We start from the raw sequence: 8,650 nt of genomic DNA on the forward strand, positions 1-8,650 counted from the left end.
TGCACAACATCCTCACTCAATGTTGGAGAGACATGGATTTGATGGGTGGGCTGTTTGGTGGATGCTGAACTGGCTGGGTGGTCACACTCAGAGGGTAGTGGTCAGTGGCTCACTGTCCAGGTGGAGGTTGGTGACAAGTGGTGTCCCTCAGGGGTCCATACTGGGACCAGTGCTAATTGATGTCTTCATCAATGACAGACAATGGGATTGAGTGCACCCTCAGCAAGTCTGCAGACAACATCAAGCTGAGTGGTGCTGTGGACACACCTGAAGGACAGGATGCCATCCAGAAGGACGCGGACAAGCTAGAGTTATCAGTCCAGGCTGGGGGATGAAGGAACTGGGAGCAGCCCTGCCCAGAATGACCTGGTGGACGAGAAGCTGGACATGGCCCAGCAATGTGCACTCACAGCCCAGAAATCCCCCATGTCCTGGGCTGCATCCAAAGCCCCGGGGGCAGCAGGTGAGGGAGGGGATTCTGCCCCTCTGCTCTGCTCTGGTGAGATCCCACCTGCAGTGCTGCATCCAGCTTTGGGGTCCCCAGCACAAGAGAGACTTGAACTTGTTGGCGCACGTCCAGATGGGAGGCACAAAAATGATCAGAGACCAACTCTCCTATGGAGAAAGGCTGAGATATTTGGTGTTGTTCATCCTGGAGAAGAGGAGGCTTTGGGAACACCTCTTGCAGTCCTTCAATACTAAAGGAGGACTACAAGAAAGGGAAAACTTTTTGGCAGGGTGTGGTAGGACAAGAGGTGGACTGTTTCAAACTAAAAGAGGGGAGATTTAAGCGAAATATAAGGAACAAATTTGTATGATGAGGGTAGAGAAACACTGGAAAAGGTGTCCCAGAGAGGTGGTGGATGCCCTGTCCCTGGAAACATGTGGATACCATTTAACTATGATATAGAACCATGTGTGCAATTCCTCTCATTATGGACAGAAAGGCTATGTATCTACTGATAAAGAAGGGCCTGTTTTCTGGCTGAGTGGACAGAGAGCACGGCACAGTTCCTATCTGTCTGGATAAAGCTCTTCTCTTTCTCCTCTCAAATAAGGTGACTGTACTGAGTAACAAGAAGAGACCATGACTGACGCTAATACCAAACTGAACAGGGAAAAACTGCTAGCTGGCACAGGAATAGTACAACATAAAAAAGCATGGATGAGCAAGGATCAGCTTTGTTTCCATGTCTTTGCTATGGGTAGTCTATAGTATAGACAAAACTGAAAGAACCAACACTGTAAACCTGTCATAATGAAGCCAGACAATTTCTTTTCAGTGCAGTGCTTTTATTTCAGACTCTCTTTTGCGACTGTGTCATGACAGAATAGATTTTTTTTCAGAGGTGATGAATTTGTAACTTATTTTAGAGTTTCATTTTTGGGACCTTTCCCTGAACCAAGGCATGCAAGATGAATGGCCTTTGCTGAGAATAGTAGCTCCACAATCTGGTGCTGGAACACTTTGATCCTAGATCCTTCGCCTTTTCTTCTATTTCGATCTAAATGACAAAATCAGTCTAAACCATTTCTGCGCCTGAAGCTGCTCAGATGCTTGCTGGATCAGTATGCAAGTCATATTCTTTGACAACAGGGAATGTCAGACGAGTGTGACATGTTGTGTTTCCTTTTAGGTAAAGCTGGCAGTATCTCGGGTTTGGTGATTGTGGCAGTTTCTGTTGAATTCTTTCAGCAGATGGCTTCGATATGCTGGAGCTCAGTCTTTTGCTTTGAAAGACATAATCCTTGACTAATTTTATGATGCAGAGGGACACTGTGGGACACAAAATTATATACCTTTTATAATGAGTGGCGTTACACATTTGATGATATGATGCCAATTATGCATTTCAGGATATCTTAAAAAAATCAGTAGGTGACAAAGTTTTAATTTGAAGGGAAAACTTAGAGATAAATTATTACTCTCTTACTTTCAGATGTTTCTATGTTGAATGTTCCATGCCACTAGAGTAATGAGATTTGTGCATATATATCATCATTTTCTTTTGAGCTTCACTGTCTAATTTCATTGCTCATTAAGATTGCTTATACATAGCAGTGCTCTTTTATAATTGGGGATCATCTTTAGTTAGCCTTAGGGCCATCCTAATCAGTGTGATATCTTAAAGGTATCATATTTTCTTATGCTTTTAACTATTCTAACATCTACATGGTCTGCAGCTAATTCCACTTGTCAGATTTTCACCATCTATATTCAGGAATCAAATGTTGTCATTCAGTTGTTTCTTGGGGTGGAAGAACAGACAAAAATTCTGCAAAATAGATTTAAGATTTGTCCTTCTCTACATAGTCTTTAATGCACACACTTTCCAGCATCTTTAATACTGTGTTAAAATGTCAATGAAAGTTTTACAGCGAAGAGAAATTGCTGGTTTATGCTGCTGAATAATTCTTCAGCTCTTAACTTAAAACAAAGATGTAGATATGGAAATGAAAGAGAGAAGAAAACAATGTAGGAGATACAGAAACTCAGTCGTGACTTGGAACCACGAGCCAATTATTGCACTGTAATTTGGAAAACAGAGTAGGAATATTCTATACAATGCTTATTTTGAGTCTGACAAGGAAAATTCACAATTGCTTTTAATCACAAAGTTGCGAGGTACCTGTGAATCACTTGTAAGGGTATTTCCTAAATAAGAAATTATATTTGTTTAATCCTTATGAACTTAAAAAGACCCATAATTAAAATTCAAGGGGGAGAGTGCCAGCGAGATGTTTATTAGGGAAATGGTAGAAATGAAAGATCTTTGCATTTTTCCAAGCAGGTTGGTTGGTTTCACCTTTTACTGTAGGTGCCTAGGAGAAGCAGGCAACAGTACAAATCCAACTAATAGTCCCTGCAGAAAGTATCTCTTGGTGATTTGGTTTTAGACCCTGTCCTGGAGTGACTGAAAAGAAGGCTTCCACTACAAAATGCAGAAAGAAAGATAGTACCTGACTCTCACAATATCTTCACCTAAGGAGGCAGTGCGACATCCAGGAATACAGATGCAATTGGACAGGGATTTTGCTTGCAATGATAAATATGGGAAGGTAATGGTAAAAGCATTGGAGGAAAAAGAATGCTTAAAACAGGAGACACATTTGTAATGTTTGTGCCCCAAAGTAAAAAAAATATAGGGGAAATATTTGCAATTTATATATAAGCATTTATCTTTCATAATATTTTATTTTAGTACCTCTTTGTGAGTAAATAATCTTACTGTGACAGAATGAGGAATACTCATCCACTGCTAAATCTAATAAAATAATATTTGATTTTCTCCCAGCCCTTTATAGCCAAACTTGTTAAAATTTAGTTCAAGCTTTATGTAAGGGAGGACTTTAGAATTTAGCTTATTTCAGAGAATAATTCATTTAGTAACATGTTCATTTGGCCTTTCATCCTCTAACCATATTCTTTGGTCCTTTACATATGAAATATATCAAATTAACATGATTTCTACATGCATTTGAGAGCATGGTGCAAACATTCTGAAACTCTGTATTTCATTATTTGTTGCCCCTAAATTTTGCATGGGTATAAGGGGACCTGAAGTAAGTCAGAGCTCTGAAGTGGACTTAGAGCATACCACGAACACCAAGCAGGCTCTGCATCCTTGCAGATGTGCTAATGGAAGCACAGGAAAGAAGCAACTTTGAAAGTGAAATTGTAAAATGCAGATCTAAGATCCTTTGGGTAAAATACCTTAGAAATCAAAGGATTTGCGATCAGATTCCTCCGTTCTTCTTTCTTACAATGTTGGACTCAGCCCAGTGGTTTTCAGAACTTTTCTGGCCTGTACCAAACTCCACATGGGTAGGTGGCATTTGGTTCTTGGAAAAGTCTTTTCACTTCTTCTCTGGAAGTTTACCAGTCTCAGTCTTTGCTACAGGTTTGCTGCTGCCCTTGTCCTGCTCTGCACTCCAGCTGCTTCACTCAGGCTGTTCTCAGGAAGGGCACAAATTCCCCTCAACCCAGAGAGTACCACTTCATGCAGGGAATATCTGTCAGCTTAGGCAGGTGAGCAGCTTTCCTTCCTGCACCCCTTTTCAGCAGAACAATACATGTAATAAAATAGATCAAACTGCAAGAAAGGAGATTAAAGAGTAGTACAATCCATCACCATGTCCTTCCTTAATACTGTCTGCCTTGTCAGACCTCTTTGAAGTCCCTGACATGGTTTCTTATATTTATTTCTTTGGTTTGCTGAAAATAAGATTTTGAATTCTTGTGGGCTTAGACTTTATTTTCTGAAGAATCAGAACAACTCTTTACATAATGGAGACCAGTTTTCTTTCACTCCTATGGCCACTATCATAACAGAATATAAATTATAACGTTAATGTGCCTGGGTGGAATACTTAAATATTCCTTCAATAATACTTCCTTCTCATTCCTGCTTTGTGTTTCTGAGAGGTGCTTGGTGATAGCTTGAAGCAGATTGTGTTGTGTGTATGTTAAAGTGAAAAAAGAAGGGAAATAAAAGAATTCTTGTTGAAAAAGTGACCACTGTGCTCATGGGTCAGTGTGCAATATTCATTTGCTGCAATTTCAATTTCCAGTAAGCTGCCCAATACATCTCTGTTTCAGTGCCTATTGTATCTGTGTCATCATCTACTGTCAAACTAATAAGAGTAATTTCATTAGTCTGGACATTCAGAAAAGCAAAACTTTTGTCTGAAATTAATAACTCCCACAGATTAATCAAAGGTAATTATATTAGGAGAAGTTAGTCTTCTTGTATCCTGAGTCATAAAATGAAATTCTCATTAAAATTGTATTACATTCATTACCCATGTATACCCAGATTCCCAGAGATATACGTTATATAAGAATCTCCATTTCAATATTGCTTGCAAACCTCATTTTGATTCAGGGCCACGGTTTCAGCACAAGAGTGTTAGCTCTGAGGAAATCATGCAATTCCTTTACACACAACCTGGATTGTTCTATTGTGAATAAAAGATGCTGCATTCAGCTCAGCAAAGGCTGTTTATGGTCACTTTGCCCACTTGTAAGAACCAACTGATTTCTGACTGCAACTATCAATCCCTGTTTCAGGAGGATAATTCATTTGCTGTTGCACTTCTCCTCTTTAGAGAAAAACCGAAAATCACTGAAGTTTTATTACATGTTTTTTTGTGCTGTGAGGCAGTACAATAATTTGGGCAGAACCCTGGCTTAAAACTCACATGATGAGCACTATCTTTAGCATTTGTTTTGAATGCACTCCCATTCTGTCCTCTAACTTCTGTCACTCCTTTCTTATGAGCTTTGAGCAGCAGCTCTCTCCTTCCATGAATCTGTGTAATGGCTCACACAGTGCAGCCTTGACCTTGGCTGGGACACAGCAGTGCTGTGAACAAGGAAAATATTAATTAACTTCTATGTCCCAGACAAAACATTTTTCCTTCAAAGTTTCAGGAGAGTTTTGCTCTTCCTATTGGTTGCAATAAGGACTGCCAACTATGTGCTTTTGTGGTGAAAAACTCTAGAGATTTACAGAGTTAGCTTTTTTCAGGACAAGGTAACTACCAGCAAGGTTGCTCTGAGTAAGAGACAAGGTTGTGTAATCCTTTTTTGAGGCAAATAATATATTAATTAATTTGAGAAAGAAAAAACTCAAGGAGGGGTATTCATTTTTTAACTTTGCTCACCATCACCAAGTCACTTAATGATGTGCTTTTCTACCTTATCTCAGAAAACTCCATAGCTGCTGCTTTCCTGGACTCACTTGTGCTCCTGCAAATTCCCCCTGAAGTCCATTTTGTTATTCAAAATACCATGATAAAGGCTAAGGACATTGTCTGAATGAGAACAGTGTGGAAATAACTCATAAAAATGAAACTGGGTTTTGGAAACATAATCTGATTCTTAAAATCACCCTGTTTTTGCTTAAGAACTGCCATTATCACACAGCACTGCTGCCTTTCTAGCATCAGCTCCAGGATGAAGTAAATCAAAGAACAAAATTTTTGTTATCAAAATGAATCAAAAGTTTGCTAATAAAATTAATACCAGATTAAAAATAAGGCAAAAACCCAAAAGCCAAAACAAAGTTTCGGAAAACACCAGAACCAGTTATTAAGTGGGATCTGTAGTGCTTTATGGAAAATAAAAGTGTTTGCATTTCCACTTGACCCTTTTTGACCAGATTGCTGCTTGGACCATAACTAAGAATGCTCTCCATGCTTCATGAGGGGCAGATCTGGCTCTGGAGCCCTGGTTTTGATGCATTAGATGAGACAATTTACCTGGGAGTCCTGGCCACAGGGGTTTACCAGGGAAAAGGAGCTGCCAGAAATATTCTTTACATACTAGAGGAAGTGGTATAGAAAACACAGGCCTAGAGGTAAATCACAAATAGCAAGCTACTGAAAGAACTCAAAACCAAATAAGAACAAGCCAAGCTGTTCCTACGATACAGATAGGGAGGTTGTAATTTTCATATAATGAATTTTGGGGGATTTTCTTTACAGATGCAAGGAAACTTATGAAGTGGAGCTAGGAGGAAGTGAATGGAAGATGAGGCCATGTTGGGTACCTGATTGCATCATGGCCATGACAGCAATAGCACCTGCAAATCCAAGGTGAGGCAGCAGAAGCACTGCTCCTAGGATGGAGTAAAAGGTAATTGTGTGCTTTGAACTTGGACACCATGTGATCTGTTTCTCTGGAAGGCAATGAGGGTATATTGTCATGATTTCAAGTTACCACCATGCCAGGATGCAGGGCCCTATGCACAGATGAAAGGAGACAGGAAAATAAAGCACTTTTACCATAATAGCCATTAGTTTCTTGGCAGGTCACCTCATGGAGTAACTTTTAGAGAACAGAAATTTATGAATGACAGCTGCTTTTGTGCTCTCAGACTTAATATGGTCAATGGAATCCTGTTGTCATAGAGGTCTTCAAATGGAGTAGAAAAATTTCATTTCACTGCTTGGCACGGGACACTTGCAAAAATCTTCTTGACAAGAACACAGGGGAGGACCAGTCTTGTAAGGAGCTCCTGAGCAGCAGCAGCACACCTGTGACTGGCCTCTCAGTTGTAACACATCATGAGGGGAAACTTTCCAGGATGCCTCTCATGATAACAGGCATGGACTGTATGGAAGACTCAAACCTGCAGCCTGCAAACACCTCAGGCTGCACAGGCAGAGACCACACCAGCAGCAGCAGGTGCGAGGACACGAGTCAGTCATGTGAACAAGTGTGTATTTCTGGAATAGCCACCCAGGCAGAGTTATACAACAGAGCTGTTCTAGGGACAGGGTTTTGTTCTTCTCATCAGCATGAGACACGTTGGTGACGAGTCTGGTCACACCTCTCTCACTTACACCCTCCTTCTTTGTGGTGACCTTGAGATGCTTTCTCTCAGCTCCTCATGTGTTTGAGCTCATCCCAAGCAAATTCTGCAGAATTTGGCAAAACTAGCTCATGCAAATTATGGCTTGATGTCAACTGGGCTTATTTTTATTCACAGGGAAGCTCAAGGAAGGTGTTGTCAAAAAAGGTGTGGACAGAAGGATCATTTCTATAAATCTGAGAAACTAAAAGTGTGACAAAACTAGATAAAAATGGAGATGACAAAACTGGGCACAAGTCAGTATTACTGCCAGAAGACCTCTGTGAAACACTAGATGACAACAGCAACAAATCAAGGCATAATGAAATGGGCATCTTCCTCCTTTATAAAATAACTCCAGTATATCAAGACCTCATGGGAACTATCTGTTACACTTCTAATTTGTTCCCCAAAACATTACGAGGTGTCAAGGAAGTCCTTTTCTTTAATTCACTTTTGCCAGTTGAGAACAGATTAATTCTATCTAGGAGAGTAACTTCAGCTGTGTAACTAACAGAGAAGATGAAACTTGCCTCAGTTCAACTCTGATGTGAAAACTATGTCTGCTTTAATAGATATATATTGTCTAATTCTAATCTACTCTATTTAATATTTCTTTTAGCAGCAAAGTATCTCATAACTTTCTTAAAAGGAGAGTAGCATTTCTACTAAGATAGGCTTATTTTTTACCCCCAAGACCCATAAATCAACTTTCAGAGAGCATGACCTCAGTGTGGCCCAGTTCCATTTTCAACCAGAAGACCATTTTACACTAAAGCAAATGATACCTAGCTGGCATATCTTAGTCTGTGATCTTTCACTTCTTCTCCCTGGCTTATACCTAGAATACATTACTGGAAACTGCTTTAACCTTTTTTTAAAGCTCATAAACCCCTGACTTTTTGTCTAATTTAGTTTGACAGCACTTGTTCTTCTAAGGAAACATTTGCATGATAGTACCAAAGAAAAAATTGTAATTAAGCAAGGACTCTTCCAGCAATTTTATGTGCTAGATGGAATAATTTTCCAGTAATAAAAGCTTTATTTGCTATCTGTAGCTTGATTTAATCATGTTACTAAAAGGACAATGTGATCCAGACAGCCTTATGTTCACTCTCAAGTATCTAGTCTGTAACACTATGAACTTTTCAGGCTTTGTAACATTAAAAATAAATGCATGCTATTACATATGAGTTAGTTATTGTTGATTCTTTTTAGCCTAATCATCAGTTTGGCATTTACTCCCATTTCATTGGTTCATGAGCAAATATAATTTTTTCTAAAACTCATTT

Source organism: Aphelocoma coerulescens, chromosome 2 (assembly GCF_041296385.1).
Source record: "Aphelocoma coerulescens isolate FSJ_1873_10779 chromosome 2, UR_Acoe_1.0, whole genome shotgun sequence".
NCBI lineage: Eukaryota > Metazoa > Chordata > Aves > Passeriformes > Corvidae > Aphelocoma > Aphelocoma coerulescens.